The sequence below is a fragment of the Coregonus lavaretus genome, assembly GCF_964263955.1.
Source record: "Coregonus lavaretus genome assembly, chromosome: 2".
Classification (NCBI taxonomy): Eukaryota; Metazoa; Chordata; class Actinopteri; order Salmoniformes; family Salmonidae; genus Coregonus; species Coregonus lavaretus.
Genome location: NC_139989.1, coordinates 16,000,193 through 16,019,730, shown reverse-complemented (window position 1 = coordinate 16,019,730; position 19,538 = coordinate 16,000,193).

Sequence of the window (19,538 nt, the reverse complement as noted above, 5' to 3'; positions counted from 1 at the left end):
GCTAACAGGTGGGTAGTGTGAAATACATATTTATTTCACATCTGATATCCTGCAAGCCATTCTGTGGAGGATGAGTTGAAGTTATATAAGTAGATCGATGTCAGCATAGCACTACTGTTTCACAATTAATGACTTATTCTGATTTAGTTTAGAATACTAATTTATATTAACCTATGAGATTGTCCCTCTCAGCAGGGGAGCTCAAGTCAAACCATCCACCATTTGCCTCACTGGTCACTTCTATGCCCAAACAGGGGTGTGAATCCAAACAGGGCTCAAATTAGTATTTGCTGCTGATTCCCAGATAGGCCAGCAAGAATGACAGATGCCACACATTATGACCATCCCCTGGCTATCTTTACCCCGCCATTAATCACTGATCTCTCAGCAGTAATTACAGCACACTCTGTCTATCCCGGGCCAGCCCACTAACGAGGGTTAATGGGTTGGAGTGGCCATCATTGCACTGCTAAAATTCTACCAACGTGCGCACACACACAATACACACACACAACCACTATCACCTGGAGCCAGGAGATAGTGCGCTACCCAGGTCCTTTTCCTCTCATACCATTCAGTGTCTGCTCCCTCCTGACCACAGCCAGCCCATGGGGGTGACAATGAAAGGCAATATTGTGAACACCTTTTGTAATTACAACAGACAGGAAACGGGAAAAAATGCAGCATATCTGCCTGAGAGAGACCAGGCCATCTGGGGCGACTTGGACGTGAAAGGAAATGCTGAGACAGCATATTTCTTCAATTAGAAACGCATGAATAGTGGAATAGGATGAGGAGGAAAGGACTGGGAGGAAATAGGAAATGTGATTTAATATGCCCTGTTGAATGGGTTGCGAATGCAGGGTGGTGGTTGTGGTTAGGGATGGGCATGGTTATCCGGATATCCGAACGGACGTTAGTATTCGATTAGGACTACTTGAGTGATTCACTAATTTTTTTAGGCCTATTCTGACAATGAAAAAGCTTTGTTATAAATGACATTGTTACCTACAAGGATATACCATGACATTTGAAATACTTTATTTAATAAAACAACACACTTTTCAATGTAGTTTTGCGTTGAGCTACTGCCGCACATTTAGCCCTCCCGTCTTCCCTGACATTGGTTTGCTATTTTACCCACTTTAAATAGCAATTACATGCGCACACCTAATGGAGTTTCCACAAGACCTGACACATATCAATGCAAAGAAAACTCACCATAAAAACGTTTTTGTAACAGAATCAGTTCTACCATGGCAAAAAATCTGACTTCTCTTTCACTGTCTCTTTTACAGTACCTCTGCCATGTGCATTTGCATCATTCAATATAATTGGTCAAGAGCATAAAACTAAAAAAAGGAATGTATTTATTTTTTTGCCAATCCAGTTAAGTTAAGAATCAGAACCGGGAATTACTTTTTGAAGCAGCGCCGGCTACAGCATCGCCCAGCCCCACTCACTATTTCCTGCCTACATGACCGCGTTATCAGTAACAAGCGAGGCATTGCATTGACTGGAGGGCTGAGGAGGAAGATAAAGAGGCTGAATGGAGGGCAGGCTTGCCTCTGTAATAAAAGGCAGGGTTGCATAGACAGTGGCCTCCTGTTTGATCTTTTGTAAGGGAGGCTCTTTCTTTCTCTTTGCCTCTGTCATAATGGTCTCCATACATATTGACTAAACTCCTGCCACAACACATTTGGTGAGATAAAAAATGAAAGAAGATTGTCGATTTATCTATTCGGATCTTCTTTTTTTATTACGAAGTCAAACATGGATGATATTAATGAAAAATAAACATTAAATACATTATTCAAATGACTACTTGTCTTGTTGCCATTGCAGTGATTGCATGACGAGCTGAAAATAGCAAGATTATTGCGCAATACATTTTTACTTTTTAAACGGACAATCCTGAGTGACTTTCTTTCAATCCATCCCCCTCTCTCTATCTATGTTTCCCTTCCTCGGTTCCACTCATTCTGTCTTGCTGCAGAGCTGCCACATGAATTTTTTATTAGGTCAAAACTGCCCACTTCCACAGCTCTACTAAATTCTCCCCTGATAAATGATGACAATTAAACATGTCTATGCCTTTTTTCCTCATTAAGTAGAGTCTGACAACCAGCCTTGCCCATTAATACCATTTCACTATTCTGCGATTAGCTTCCAATAAACCAGGCTCGCCAACCAGCCTAATGGAAGCCTGTTGAGCTCACAACGCTGTGGTAATTTTTGTATTTCTCACCAAGTTGAATGACTAAAAAGATGGAATAAGTTGGGTTATGAAGCCGACAGCTCTGTTGCCCTCTGCCCTTTTGGTAAAAACTAGCCACTGGGCAGACCACGTCATTTCAACGTAGATAACTGGGTAATATTTGGTTGAGATGTTGATCAATGAGATTACAACCTATATTCACCCACTCAAAAAGACTTCCAAAAGTTAGTTGAATTTCCAATGTGTTATCACTATGCTTTCAACCATCTAAAAGTACAACCAAATTCCAATGGAAAATATTTTTGGTTTAGTTGTCATCTAAATGTGTTATCACTCAGTGCACTTTCAACCATTTAAAAGCCCAACAAAGTTAAAATGGGAATACAATGTCAGATACTTTGTATTTATACAACTTAATGTGTTATCACTGCGCTTCATCTAATAGCGCAACCAAATTAACTGGATAGTCATCTGGTTACTCATTTGGTAAGTCCTAGTCATAGTCACCTGGATAGTCATATAAAGGATAGCCTTTATATGTGTATACTGTATTCTAATTATGGCTTATCCTATATAACTACTGCTGTACACACCTTTTATTTTCACATACTGTCCATACTGTCTATACTCTCCATTCAAAATTGAGTACACATTTTTTGCAGTATTACTTTAGTGCCTTGTTGCAAACAGGATGCATGTTTGGAATATGTTTTATTCTGTACAGGCTTCCTTCTGTTCCCTCAGTCAATTAGGTTAGTATTGTGGAGTAACTACAATGTTGTTGATCCATCCTTAGTTTTCTACAGCCATTAAACTTTTTTACAGTCATTGTAACTGTTTTAAAGTCACCATTGGCCTCATGGTGAAATCCCTGAACAGTTTCCTTCCTCTCTGGCAACTGAGTTAGGAAGGACGCCTGTGTCTTTGTAGTGACTGGGTGTATTGATACACCATCCAATGTGTAATTAATAACTTCACCATGCTCAAAGGGATATTCAATGAGGGACATTACAAATAATTGCATGAGTGGGGTACAGAGATGAGGTAGTCAATAATAGTGAAACACTATTATTGCGCGCAGTGAGTCCATGCAACTTATGTAACTTGTTAAGTAATGTTTTACTCCTGAACTTATTTAGGCTTACTGTCACGCTCTGGCTCCGGGACTGTGTATTTTGAGCCAGGGTGTGTTCATTTGGTTGTGTTGTATTTGGTTGTGTTTCATTGTTTGGTCGTGTGACTCCCAATCAGTGGTAACGAGTGTCAGCTGTCGGCTCGTTATCTCTGATTGGGAGCCATATTTAAACTGTCAGTGTTCACCTTAGTGTTGTGGGTTTTTGTTCCTTTACGGTCATTGTAACTGTGGACTTCACGTATCGTCATTTGTTTTGTTGTTTTCGTGTTTAGGCTTTAATTGAATAAAGTCATGTTCACCTTCAACGCTGCGCATTGGTCCTCCTCATTAGACGATCGGGACAGAAAAACCCACCAAGATGGGACCAAGCAGCGTGTCCAGGAGCCATCGCCAGGGAGATCCCTCACAGATCTCCTTCGCCTCCTGGACTGGGTCAAGCCGAGTGAGGAAGAGAAGGGCTTGACATTATGGCAGAAGGGCGAGAGGCTGGCGAGGGACATGGAGACCTGGTCCACGGGTAGGAGAGACGCCCCGAAATTTTTTAGGGGGGGGCTCACGACGTCGGACCAGCAGGAGGCCGCGATAGAGCGGCCCAGTGGGTTGCCGGAGAAGGCCGCCGGGTTACGGGGGCCACTGGTCGAAGAGGGGATGGAGGAAGTAGAGGCACGGCGAGAGGTACTGGCGTGTGTTGCCAGTCCGGTCCGGCCCGTTCCAGATCCCGGTGTAGGACCAGTGGTGTGTGTCCCCAGTACAGTCCGGCCCATCCAAGCTTCCCGCACCAAGCCAGTGGTGTGCGTCGTCAGTCCGGCACGGCCCGTGCCTGCTCTCCGCATCAGGCCTGTGGTGCGTCTCGTCAGCCCGGCTCTGCCCGTTCCTGCTCTCCGCACCAGGTCTGTGGTGCACGTCGCCAGCCCAGTCCGGCCCATTCCTGCCACTCGTACCAAGTCAAGGGTGCGAGTCGTCAGCCGGATTCAGCCCATTCCTGCTACTCGCACCAAGCCAAGGGTGCGAGTCGTCAGCCGGATTCAGCCCATTCCTGCTACTCGCACCAAGCCAAGGGTGCGAGTCGTCAGCCGGATTCAGCCCATTCCTGCTACTCGCACCAAGCCAAGGGTGCGAGTCGTCAGCCGGATTCAGCCCATTCCTGCTACTCGCACCAAGCCAGGGATACGAGTCTTCAGCCTGGTGAGGCCTGTTCCGGCTCCACGCACCATGCAAAGGGTGCGTATCGTCTGCCAGGTCCGGTCCATTCCTGCCTCACGCGCCAAGCCAGGGGTGCGCGTCGGCAGTCCTGATCCAGCTAACTGGGTCAGATCGGACTGGGGGCACTACGGGGGGATTGTAGTAGGGTGGTGGTCAAGCCCGGAGCCGGAGCCGCCTCCGAGGAGCAATACCCACCCAGCCCTTCCCTATTTGGGGTGTAGGCGCGGTCGGAGTCCGCGCCTTTAGGGGGGGGTACTGTCACGCTCTGGCTCCGGGACTGTGTATTTTGAGCCAGGGTGTGTTCATTTGGTTGTGTTGTATTTGGTTGTCTTTCATTGTTTGGTCGTGTGACTCCCAATCAGTGGTAACGAGTGTCAGCTGTCGGCTCGTTATCTCTGATTGGGAGCCATATTTAAACTGTCAGTGTTCACCTTAGTGTTGTGGGTTTTTGTTCCTTTACGGTCATTGTAACTGTGGACTTCACGTATCGTCATTTGTTTTGTTGTTTTCGTGTTTAGGCTTTAATTGAATAAAGTCATGTTCACCTTCAACGCTGCGCATTGGTCCTCCTCATTAGACGATCGTGACACTTACCATAACAAAGGGGTTGAATACTTATTGACTCAAGACATTTCGGCTTTTCATTTTTAATTATTTGTAAAAAATAAAAATATATACATAATTCCACTTTCATATTATGGGTTATTGTGTGTAGGCCAGTGACAAAAAAATCTAAATTGAATCCATTTTAAATTCAGGCTGTAACACAACATAACATGGAAAAAGTCAAGGGGTGTGAATACTTTCTGAAGGCACAGTATATATTTATACATACTCTGGTCTGGAAGCTAAATTCCTGCAATTCTATCCATTTTGCCATGGGGTTTTGTACTGTGTATTGAAATACCGTATTCTCCACATAGCTCATTATAATATTTCTACTACTGTACATTGCATTTTAGTTACACTGTTTATACTCTCTAATATCCAGTGGGGGAAAAAAGTATTTAGTCAGCCACCAATTGTGCAAGTTCTCCCACTTAAAAAGATGAGAGAGGCCTGTCATTTTCATCATAGGTACACATCAACTATGACAGACAAAATGAGAAGAAAAAAAATCCTGAAAATCACATTGTAGGATTTTTTATGAATTTATTTGCAAATTATGGTGGAAAATAAGTATTTGGTCAATAACAAAAGTTTCTCAATACTTTGTTATATACCCTTTGTTGGCAATGACACAGGTCAAACGTTTTCTGTAAGTCTTCACAAGATTTTCACACACTGTTGCTGGTATTTTGGCCCATTCCTCCATGCAGATCTCCTCTAGAGCAGTGATGTTTTGGGGCTGTCGCTGGGCAACACAGACTTTCAACTCCCTCCAAAGATTTTCTATGGGGTTGAGATCTGGAGACTGGCTAGGCCACTCCAGGACCTTGAAATGCTTCTTACGAAGCCACTCATTCGTTGCCCGGGCGGTGTGTTTGGGATCATTGTCATGCTGAAAGACCCAGCCACGTTTCATCTTCAATGCCCTTGCTGATGGAAGGAGGTTTTCACTCAAAATCTCACGATACATGGCCCCATTCATTCTTTCCTTTACATGGATCAGTCATTCTGGTCCCTTTGCAGAAAAACAGCCCCAAAGCATGATGTTTCCACCCCCATGCTTCACAGTAGGTATGGTGTTCTTTGGATGCAACTCAGCATTCTTTGTCCTCCAAACACGACAAGTTGAGTTTTTACCAAAAAGTTATATTTTGGTTTAATCTGACCATATGACATTCTCCCAATCCTCTTCTGGATCATCCAAATGCACTCTAGCAAACTTCAGACGGGCCTGGACATGTACTGGCTTAAGCAGGGGGACACGTCTGGCACTGCAGGATTTGAGTCCCTGGCGGCATAGTGTGTTACTGATGGTAGGCTTTGTTACTTTGGTCCCAGCTCTCTGCAGGTAATTCACTAGGTCCCCCTGTGTGGTTCTGGGATTTTTGCTCACCGTTCTTGTGATCATTTTGACCCCACGGGGTGAGATCTTGCGTGGAGCCCCAGATCGAGGGAGATTATCAGTGGTCTTGTATGTCTTCCATTTCCTAATAATTGGTCCCACAGTTGATTTCTTCAAACCAAGCTGCTTACCTATTGCAGATTCAGTCTTCCCAGCCTGGTGCAGGTCTACAATTTTGTTTCTGGTGTCCTTTGACAGCTCTTTGGTCTTGGCCATAGTGGAGTTTGGAGTGTGACTGTTTGAGCTTGTGGACAGGTGTCTTTTATACTGATAACAAGTTCAAACAGGTGCCATTAATACAGGTAACGAGTGGAGGACAGAGGAGCCTCTTAAAGAAGAAGTTACAGGTCTGTGAGAGCCAGAAATCTTGCTTGTTTGTAGGTGACCAAATACTTATTTTCCACCATAATTTGCAAATAAATTCATTAAAAATCCTACAATGTGATTTTCTGGAGAAAAAAAATCTCAATTTGTCTGTCATAGTTGACGTGTACCTATGATGAAAATTACAGGCCTCTCTCATCTTTTTAAGTGGGAGAACTTGCCCAATTGGTGGCTGACTAAATACTTTTTTCCCCCACTGTATCTACTGCTGTACATATCCAAAACTGTCTCCATCTCAACCAAAAATCTAAGTTAAAGCATAGGACTAAATTAAAAATCAAATCAAACTTTAAATGCAATTTAAATAAAGTTTGATTTGAATTAGTGCTATTCTTTAATATTTATTTTTGGTTGAGATGGAGACGTGAATCTAATATTTTAATTATTAACTTGAAAATTACATTTGAAATCAACCAAAGCTTTAAACCTTAGGCCTATATGTATTGTCTATTTTTTGTTGAACACTTGGTTGAATTTAAACAATAGCTGTTGATGACATTGCAAATGCTATATAGGCCTAAATAGTATAATTGATGATATATGACTTATAAAGTATGGTTTTATTTCATTTGCTCTATTAAACACACCCTTTGGAATGACTTTGATAGCAACAGTGAATCTATTTAGTTATCAAGAGATCTCTCCATAATCATTCTCAAGATAGCACATTGGTAGTAGTCAGTGACAAATATCAAAGCTAAGCAGGGTGCTTCCCAGCCTATTGTTTTTTTCTTCTGATAGTGGATATAACGTTGAAGATCTGACATTGTTTCAAAGGTACAAAGTCAACATATTTTATACAAAGTTTGTCTATGTTGAAAATTGGTTACCATGATGACATAATCCTGTGGTTGAAGTTTCACCTTCAAACAACAGTTTAGGTTGATAATTTATTTCCAATGTATTTTTCACTAGATTAAACGTCACAATACGTTGAAACAACGTTGATTTAAACAGTTTGTTCCAAGTGGATAGCTCTTTCGCTTTCAGCGCCTTCTCCGCCTGCAGTAGATGTAGCTGAAAGCAGTCAGCACAAGCATTTATTGTGCAGGGGTGGATTGTGGAGAGAGTGGTCGCACCCATTACACTACTTGCATAAGTCATCTCTCCTGACATTTAATTGACTTCGGCATCCGTCTAAAAATTAAGAGAGAGAGAGAGAGAGGTGGAGCCAGGTTGAGGTCGTGGAGAGAGTGTGGCTACGCTCGATTGCAGTGTGGTGTCTTCTCACAATAAAATCCTAGCTGCCATCTTAGAGGATCCTAAAGTTTATGATGCACAGTTTATTATGGCAATTTTCATGGTTGAATGTGAAACGCACAATGTGGACAGTGTAGTCACAGTTACAAAAACAAGTGACTCAAATGCAGAGGCAGCTCAATTCGTCTCACGGTTTCAATTTGCATTCAATGCCGGTCAGTTAGCAGGGAATGTTTGCTTCAAGGCTTTGATTCTACCGGGAACATGTAAACATATTACATGACTTGATTAGAATGATATAGTCATATCTGTTTTAATATCAGTCTTGACATAGAAAAAATCATGAACCACCAATTGATTTACCCATCTTACCGGCAGATAATACTTTTTTTCCCCATGGCTTGCAGTATGATTTAATTATGAATTTCTCCAGCATGATGAATTACTGCTATGGAATCAATGGTAGAAACCTCTTAATGACAAATCCCTTGATGACTATCATTAATCATCCTTTGTCAAATCGGCAGGTGATTCATTATCCAGTCCAGTCCACTACTGCACTTCAAAACTAACCAATACCTCAGCTGTTTCAAGGTAGCCTACCTACAACATGGCTCATTTGACACCAAAACGAAATCAGTGGGGCAGGTGGAAAATAAATCAAAGAGCACCATCCTCAATCTAGGAATTACCCCCCAATTTTAGCTAGATCCCACGTGTAAGCGTCAGGGGAGAACGAATGTCCCCTCTCATTGAAGCCAGGAAAGTTTGAGGCCGACCGCGGTACTGCTGGCATTGTTAGCAGAAAACAGGATCCCCCATTATAGTGAATGGTAAAATGGCAAAAATATTTTTGGAAGACAATCATGGTATCAATAATTGTTTCTAATACACCAGATGTATGTCCTTGAACCAATTATTCAAAATTCACACACAGAAGAAGTTATATGCTCCCGAGTGGCGCAGCGGTCTAAGGCACTGCATCTCATTATTGTAAATAAGAATTTGTTCTTAACTGACTTGCCTAGTAAAATAAATAAAAAATAAGGATAATTTTGTTGCTAAAGGCAGCCTGCAGTACCCTGGTCGGTCTTCAACTTGAGTTTCTCAATGAGAGGGGGCAGCACTGAGCTAGCATGCAGGTCACTTCCTGGAGTAGCTCAAACTGTGCATGTTATGTCTCCATGAGATGTCATCTTAACCAACTTAATTTGGCTTCAATGCGCTATTGAGTCTTCACATAGAAATGAATGGTGTCACGTGGCTTTGTCCATTCATATATACAGTCATTGGTAAGTGTTATTTGTAATTTATTCTGTACATAATGTTTCTGCCACCGTCTCTTATGACCAAAAATAGCTTCTGGATATCAGGACAGCGATTACTCACCTCGTATTGGACGAAGATTTTTTCTTCAACGAGCCGGACGCGAAGGATATCCTACAGACACCCGACAAGGCCCAAATCCCTGTCATTCGCATGAGAAAGAGACAGAGATATCATGGACGTAGGTCGGGGTGCCTTGTAAGGATCCGACGGCGAGCGAGTAAACTGCCTCTTCCATCACTCCTATTAGCCAATGTTCAATCATTTGAGAACAAATTAGACGACCTAAGATTACGGTTATCCTACCAACAGGACATTAAAAACTGTAATATCTTATGTTTCACTGAGTCGTGGCTGAATGACGACATGGACAACATACAGCTGAGGGGATGTACGCTACATCGGCAGGATAGAACGTCTGACTCCGGTAAGACAAGGGGTGGCGGTCTGTGTATATTTGTAAACAACAGCTGGTGCACAAAATTGAATACTAAGGAAGTCTCTAGGTTTTGCTCGCCTGAGGTATGAAAATGTATGCACTCACTAACTGTAAGCCGCTCTGGATAAGAGCGTCTGCTAAATGACTAAAATGTAAATGTAAATGTAGGTAGAGTATCTCATGATAAGCTGTAGACCACACTATTTACCAAGAGACTTTTCATCTATATTTTTCGTAGCTGTCTATCTACCACCACAAACCGATGCTGGCATTAAGATTGCACTCAATGAGGTGTATAAGGCCATAAGTAAACAGGAAAACGCTCATCCAGAGGCAGCGCTCCTAGTGGCCGGGGACTTTAATGCAGGGAAACTTAAATCCGTTCTACCTAATTTCTACCAGCATGTTAAATGTGCAACCAGAGGAAAAAACACTCTAGACCACCTTTACTCCACACACAGAGACGCATACAAAGCTCTCCCTCGCCCTCCATTTGGCAATTCTGACCATAACTATATCCTCCTGATTCATGCTTATAAGCAAAAACTAAAGCAGGAAGCACCAGTGACTCGGTTAATAAAGAAGTGGTCGATTGATGCAGAGGCTAAGCTACAGGACTGTTTTGCTAGCACAGACTGGAATATGTTCCGGGATTCTTCAGATAGCATTGAGGAGTACACCACATCAGTCACTGGCTTCATCAATAAGTTAATTGATGACGTTGTCCCCACAGTGACCGTACGTACATAACCCAACCAGAAGCCATGGATTACAGGCAACATCCGCACTGAGCTAAAGGGTAGAGCTGCCGCTTTCAAGGAGCGAGACTCGGACACTTATAAGAAATCCCGCTATGCCCTCCGACGAACCATCAAACAGGCAAAGAGTCAATACCGGACTAAGATTGAATCGTACTACACCGGCTCTGATACTCGTCGGATGTGGCAGGGCTTGAAAACTATTACAGACTACAAGAGGAAGCACAGCCGCGAGCTGCCCAGTGACACAAGCCTACCAGACGAGCTAAATCACTTCTATGCTCGCTTCGAGGCAAGCAACACTGAAGCATGCATGAGAGCACCAGCTGTTCCGGATGACTATGTGATCACGCTCTCCGTAGCCGATGTGAGTAAGACTTTTAAGCAGGTCAACATTCACAAGGTCGCAGGGCCAGACGGATTACCAGGACATGTACTCCAAGCATGTGCAGACCAACTGGCAGTGTCTTCACTGACATTTTCAACATGTCCCTGACTGAGTCTGTAATACCAACATGTTTCAAGCAGACCACCATAGTCCCTATGCCCAAGGACACTAAGATAACTTGCCTAAATGACTACCGACCCGTAGCACTCACGTCTGTAGCCATGAAGTGCTTTGAAAGGCTGGTCATGGCTCACATCAACACCATTATCCCAGAAACCCTAGACCCACTACGTGAGAATGCTGTTCAATGACTACAGCTCAGCGTTCAACACCATAGTGCCCTCAAAGCTCATCACTAAGCTAAGGATCCTGGGACTAAACACCTCCCTCTGCAACTGGATTCTGGACTTCCTGACGGGCCGCCCCCAGGTGGTAAGGGTAGGTAACAACACATCTGCCACGCTGACCCTCAACACGGGGGCCCTTCAGGGGTGCGTGCTCAGTCCCCTCCTGTATTCCCTGTTCACCCATGACTGCATGACCAGGCACAACTCTAACACCATCATTAAGTTTGCTGACAATGATGAGACAGCCTATAGGGAGGAGGTCCGAGACCTGGCCGTGTGGTGCCAGGATAACAACCTCTCCCTCAACATGATCAAAACAAAGGAGATTATTGTGTGTTTATTAATTTTGTTATGCATTGTTGGTTAGGGGCTTGTAAGTAAGCATTTCACTGTAATGTCTACACCTGTTTTACTCGGTGCATGTGTCAAATACATTTTATTTTTATTTTATTTGATGTAGCTAGCTCTACTCTGACTGATCTCTATGCCACAGGGATCCCTCATCCATCGCACACTTTAAAGGGCTAAATGAAGGAATGTGGGGCTAAAACACACAGCCATTATTTTTAACTAGGCTCAACCCTGCTGGGAGGCAGCGCTGCAGTGTACTGCAGACCACCACTGGTGTGTTTTCATACCAGGGTGTACAATTAAAATGGTTCAGAAGTGCAGATTTGGCTGAGCAGCTACAGAGCCCCCTGGGCGAGGTTAGAGGCACCTCATAATAGGATGGAGGGGGAGACGCCAACGCTAGACAGATTACTGCCAGTAAAAGAAGAGAACACACCATTTATTAAACGATGCCCACTCTTGCTGCTACCATGCGCTGCCAGGCGCTAACAAACACTACCATGATGACAGAGAGAGAGGTCTTTGACGCATCAATTTAGCATACGCCTTGTGATCGAGATATGATAATGTTATCATTACGGTAGGATGACTTCGGTTTGATTATAGAGCCAAACGATTCAAATAAATTGTAAAGTGTAGAAAAAATATATTTAATCCATGATTATTAGCCTTTGCCATGTTACTGGCATATAACAAAAACAGTCTAGATCTGCTTTATTCAACTCATGTAGGCTACTGTATGTTATGTACTGTACATGTACTGTGAGAAACATTTGTATGTAGTTCAGTGAGCCGTTCTGTTACTATCAGCCCAACCCGCACTGATTCCACATTCCTTTTATCTACTTTTATCTAGTTTTCCAGGGAGGCTTCTCTGAATTTCATTTGTGGTCTTGTGGCAGCTTTAATTACAGTGAGAAAATCCTGTTCGGACATCGAAGATGAACAAAGAAGCCCTTTCCTCGATAGAAGAGGCAACGGCGAGATACTGGAGATAGACCTCCTGCTTAATAACACATTTTTCATACACCACCATCCTGCCAGGATCTCATAATAACAAAATAATCCCACATATGTTCTGATCTATCTATCTATCTATCTATCTATCTATCTATCTATCTATCTATCTATCTATCTATCTATCTATCTATCTATCTATCTATCTATCTATCTATCTATCTATCTATCTATCTATCTATCTATCTATCGATCTATCTATCTATCTATCTATCTATCTATCTATCTATCTATCTATCTATCTATCTATCTATCTATCTATCTATCTATCTATCTATCTATCTATCTATCTATCTATCTATCTATCTATCTATCTATCTATCTATCTATCTATCTATCTATCTATCTATCTATCTATCTATCTATCTATCTATCTATCTATCTATCTATCTATCTATCTATCTATCTATCTATCTATCTATCTATCTATCTATCTATCTATCTATCTATCTATCTATCTATCTATCTATCTATCTATCTATCTATCTATCTATCTATCTATCTATCTATCTATCTATCATGGAATTGGACCAGAGTGAGCCTCCATTCCTAAACACATTCTAATCCAAGAGGTTCACTGTGACACCTTTGTTGCACTGCACAGATGGCCTAGTTTGGAACAGCCTGCGATGAGAGTTCCACCGAGATGTTTATTTACTTTCTCATTTGTTCCAATTCTTTTCGGGAATCCCTCCACACACCATACAATAAAAAAGAGTCCAGTATCTCCGTCTGGTGCTCTAATTCCACGGCGTCCTTGAGAAAAGTAATGATGTATTGTGTACGATACTACAATATTAACAATATTACAATATTACACATTTCTCTAAACTATATATCTTCTGGGAGCAAATATATTTAGTCAATGTGTAAAAATTCAAGTACATGCAAGGAGAAGAACATTCATATTGTAAGAAAGATTGCCAACCTATCACTTTCACCAGTGTAATATTGGATACCTTACTTTGTTTATCATCAGACCGTAGGGATCTATGACATGTGTTATGTCCCACAAACAAAGGAAGAGGCGTATAGCAGCCATGGTGTACAGCATTAGTTCCAGCTTCAAAAGATGATATCTCATTATTATGAGCAACATAGGGACACATCAACGCCAACAATGAGTACTTCACTGAGTAGCTTGGGTATGATTGGCTTACATTATCTGCATATGTCTACACACCATAATGGAGGCTTACCATACAGAGGAACAAAGCATTATGGGAGCCATCATTCAAATGAGCTCTGTTCAGAACTCTACGGAAAAAGTAAAGGCAGCCACAGTTCTTGGATTTGTCTGAAAGGAATGGATTCTTCAACCGGCAAGTAAAGACCCAGATGTTCCAGATTCAGTTTTTCATTCTACTGAGTATTTGCCTCTAACTTTTGTGGTTTTCTGTATACTTTAGAGAGTTCCCAGAAATGGCTTTGAACGTACATTAATCACTCGAATACAATCACATTTGGCGGTCTGATACAACAATAAGGGCAATCTTAGTCTAGAGATACTTGTGAAGCAGGGGGGAACTATCCAAGTTATTCTTCATCTGTCTCCAAACACAATAAGAATCGTTGTCTAAAAGCAGTTTGAAATTAATTATTTTGCATGAACAGGGCAGAGGATAGGAAACTGATGTATCAATCTTGACCCTGTAAAGAATGGGCATCAGCCCCGGAGTGAGAGATAGTGAAATATAGGCCATTGAATTGAACAACTGCAAGGTGATTGTCATTGTTCAGCAAAACACTGTGCTGCTTGGCAGTAGCATAGAGAAGGTAATACATTAATTTGGTTAAGAAGGGCTCCAAAGTAACACATCTATCTGTCATGCAGGGGGAGTAGAGTGATTGCGTCCCCCATGGAGAGTGACCTAGCCTCGGATTACATCATAACTCTGACCCCACCGTGAATAACAAACGACAAATCTGGATTTATAGGCTGGGGAGAGATATAGGGCTATCTATCGTCTGCTTTATGAAACAGTTGCAAACATTTTTTGGGTAAAACTTCATCCTTCCTCAACAGGGTGACAATTAAAAATGATCTAGCTGATTATGAGACAAATTACAAATCACCTCCAAGTGTTTTTTTGTGTGTGTTTTTTTACAGTTTATAAAAGTACAGATTAAGAGCTTCATGCAAATGCTGTGCCAATGAAGCCAATTAAAAGGCAACAAGAAAACAGCATTGACACCTCATTTTTCCACACTAACACTGTAGCTCAGTTGGTAGAGCATGGCGCTTGCAACGCCAGGGTTGTGGGTTCCTTTCCCATGGGGGGCCAGTATGAAAATGTATGCGCTCACTAACTGTAAGTCGCTCTGGATAAGAGCGTCTGTTAAAAGACTAAAATGTAATCCATCACAGCTGTATTGGAGCATAGAGGAAGTTCATTGGAACAGCAAATGGAACAGAGGTCAAAGGAGCACATCTGAATTACTCCCATTTCATCCGTCAGCTGTTATTGTTGGCACTGTGAATGCATTCCATGTTCCACTGAGAACAGCAGCATTTCTCTTTTTCCTTCGAGGACACAGACTTAAAAGCTTTTAATGCAAGTCACGCATTTTGGTCCTTTGTCCCGTGTCCCGCAACCAAACATTCATGTCCCACATTTTATCAACAAATTCAAACACCACCAAAAAAAGGTTTATCTGTCCCATATTTCAAACATTTCAACCTGTCTCTTGCAGTCACGTTGCGCTTATGAAAATATATTATAAGGATGTGGTAGCCTAAGCCTACTGGTGATGTTAAGCACTCCAATCGTTGCTGAGATCTGATATCCTGCGCAGTGCAAGACGAGATGTAGGCCAGTGTCACAGGCCTATCGTCAACCAATCATATTTCTCAAATCCTTTCTCAAATCCTCTCCCTGTCCCAGGCTGTAATCCCAACATGCTTCAAAGTGACCACCATTGTTCCAGTCCCAAAGTAATCTAAGGTAACCTGACTCAAAGAATATCGTCCAGCAGCACTCACATCTGTAATCAAGAAGTGCCTGGAGAGACTGGTCATGGCCCACATCAATTCCATCATACCAGAAACCAAGGATCCACTCCAATTTGCATACTGCCCTAATAGATCCATGGACAAAGCAATCTCAATAGCAATTGGATCCTGGACTTCCTGACGGGCAGACCCCAAGTGGTGAGGGTAGGCAACAACACCGCCGCCACAATGACTCTCAACACAGGGGCCCCCAAGGGGTGTGTGCTTAGTCCCCTCCTGTACTCCCTGTTCACCCTGGACTGTGTTACCAAAAACAACACCAACTCCATCGTCAAGTTAGTTGGCGACACAACAGTGTCACCAACAACGACGAGACAGCCTACATGGAGGAGGTAAGAGCCCTGGCAGAGTGGTGCCAGGACAATAACCTCTCCCTCAACGTCAGCAAAACCAAGGAGATTATCCTGGACTATAGGAAGCGACCCCATCCACACCATTGGGGCTGCAGTGCAGATTGTCACGAGCTTCAAGTTCCGCAGTATACAGAGGACCTTACATTGTCCAACCACACCACAACAGCGCCTCTTTGGCGCTGATGAGGGCGCGCGTCTTGCCGTTTCCTGCTTGATGTTACTTTTTTATGGCTATTTTTGCATTAATTATTACTTTGTTTGCTAAGGATGTTTGTGCAATAATTTCCTACGACTGACAAACACTTCTGGATCATGAATCGGAAGCTACACACTTATCTCTCAGCCTCCCAAATCTGAAAAACTACATTTGCTCCTTTGTTCCCTGCACAGCTTACCTGTTGTTCCTGACTGAGATGACCTAAGGCAACACCAACGACGAAGAAGAGGAAGGAAAGGTGGACTCCAAGCTAGGCTGAAAAGATGGGCTACACAGCCTCCTTTTCCTAGTATCCTGATGGCTAATGTCCAATCACTGGAAAATATACTTTGTGAACTCAGAGCAAGACTTCAATCGCAGAGGGACATCAGGGAATGCTGTGTCTTTGTTTTTACTGAGACGTGGCTTACGGACAATACACTCGACTCTGCTATTCAACCAGAAGGCTTCTCCATATTTCGAATGGATCGAATGGCGGCTTCTGGTAAGAGTCTAAAATGAATTTTTCCCCAAAATCCCCAACATGTATCCTTCCCACAAGAGGATCCGCTGTGCTTGACCATGTATACACAAACGTCTGCGACACGTACAAAGCCATCCCCCACCCCTATCAGATCATGTCTCTCTGTTCCTAGTCCCCGCCTACAAGCAAGAGGGAGCCACCAACCTAGAGAATATTGAGGTGCTGGACAGAAGAGGCAGACTCAATGCTGCAGGATTGTTTTGAGTAGGGCTGTTGCGGTGACCGTATTACCGCCACACCGGCGGTCACGAATCATGAAGGCAGTCAAATTCCACGTGACCGATTAGTCACGGTAATTAGGCTTCTCCAAGCTCTGATGCTGCTGATTGTCATTAGTAGCTTACCAAACTTGCTAACTGCCTGGTACTCAGCACTCTATTGTCCCTCTAATCACTCTGGCATCAATGCAAATGTCATCGGAAATCTAATCAAACGCTTCATGAGAGCCCATGCGCTCATGTTGCATAACATTTCTATAGGCTACGCAATTGCGTGAGAAAACAAAGTGATGGCCTCTATTAAAAAGAGGATGATCCCATCAGCTTTCTATAGGCTAGGCCTACTATATTTATTTCTCAACTTTCCTAATATTAAGCTCATTGCTTATCTTTACAACAGGAGTATAGCCTACCTGGCTGGCATGAAAATGAATCAGGGGAAAAGCGTCCTCCATTCGCTATTTAAGTGCATAGATGACATGTATTTTTTCCACTGCCCCTGTTTCAAGACAGGTGCATGATAATGGTCCATTCTAAATCAAAACAAATTTCACACATAAATTATTTAGTATATGTAAAGACAAGATTAAATCAAGAATAGTCTGATGGGTGACAATATTAGCCTATCACTTGTGAATTATATATTATCACTTGTGAATGATGCCCAGCATAAGGCAAGAAACAAAGCCTTTTTTTTGGCGACTTTTTTAAATCATAGTCGCACACCTCATGTAGCCCAGGCCATAGGCCTATATGTTTTGATAAGGTTTGTATCACAACTAAAGTGGCCAAATAACTTCTTAAAATTAAGCACATTAATCCACTTTACAAGGGGTGTAGACCTAACTGGCATACATAAGCAGCGCGTGAGTTTCAAGTTTGGGGAAGATCATTTTCACCATATAAATGCACCTTTATAATAAAAGCATAACATGCATAATTGCATTTGCAGTCACTTTTGATAATGGTGTTTTCCAGCTAATGGAACATTCGTGCTTATAGCCTACTGCCATGTGCGCATTGTTGCGCTTATAATGTGAAGAAATAGCGGAATAGTTTATCAACATTTAAAGCTAAACGTTCTGATCTGTTGCGTCAGCCACATTGCGTAAAAAAGGGTTTTTGATGCTAGTGGTTGTATTAATTTGGGATCTATCTCATCCCACAACTGTCCCAGACTATGGAATATTTATTTCTCGCACAGAATAGGTCAACTTTTGTACTATGGGGGATAGTAGATTGACATAGGCTAGTGCTTTTGTTGTTCGTTAGGCCTACTCATCTGGCTGACGAAAAGTAAATGTGGACTATTCTTCCAATATCTTCAATATGCACCTCGGAATTGGATAAGGATGCGTCTGTCTTCACTTGTAGCCTGTGCGAAAGACCCGATCACGTGATGGAGAAAGTAAATGTGGACAGTTCTTCCAATATCTTCAATATGCACCTCGGAATTGGATAAGTGAGAGGTGAGAGGTGCTTCGGAGCGTGCAGCACTCAGGGAGAAGGACACAATGCAGCACTCCGGGCCAAGGGCACAACGGCCACTGGCCGCAAAAGGCATGGGTACATTACGGCCACACAAAGGGGATGCTGCCGTGAAATTCGAGGTATTATCAAGTGCTTGTCAAATTGTGAATGAGAGATGGATAAAGTGTGTACAGCCTGCGCAAAAAACTAAACAGAGCTCATGCCTTTCAAGCAACTTTTTTCTAATCATCATTAGAGTCGCATCATGCAGCCTTACAATGTATTACAAATCTAAACATATAGCCCAACGACTTGCGTCGCATGTGGCAAGGACTACATACTATCACAGACTACAAAGAAAAATCCAGCTGTGCGGTGTCCACCGAAGCCTCGATCCTAGACGAGCTTAACATATTCTATGCTTGCTTCGAGGCAGACAATACTGAGTCATCCAGGAAGACTCTCGCTGCTCAGACTACCAGGAGCTTTTGCTCTCTGAGGCTGATGTGAGGAAAACTCTCAAAAGAGTGAACACTCACAAAGCCACCAGCCCAGATGGGCTCCCTGGCCACGTCCTCAGAGTGTGTGCTGACTAGCTGGCGGGCATCTTTTTGGACATCTTCAACCTGTCCCTGTCCCAGGCTGTAGTCTCCACCTGCTTTAAGGAGACCACCATCGTCCCAGTGCCCAATAAAAAACGGGTCATAATGAAGTGCTTCGAGAGGCTGGTCATGGCCCACATCAAGGCCAACATGCCAGACACACTGGACCCATTCCAATTTGCCTACCACTCCAACAGATCCAAGGAAGGACTACTACCATACCCTGTTCAAAGGTACTTAAATATTTTGTCTTGCCCATTCACCCTCTCAATGGCACACATACACATTCCATGTTTAAATTGTCTCAAGGCTTAAAAATCATTCTTTAACCTTTCTCCCATCCTTCATATAAACTGATTGAAGTG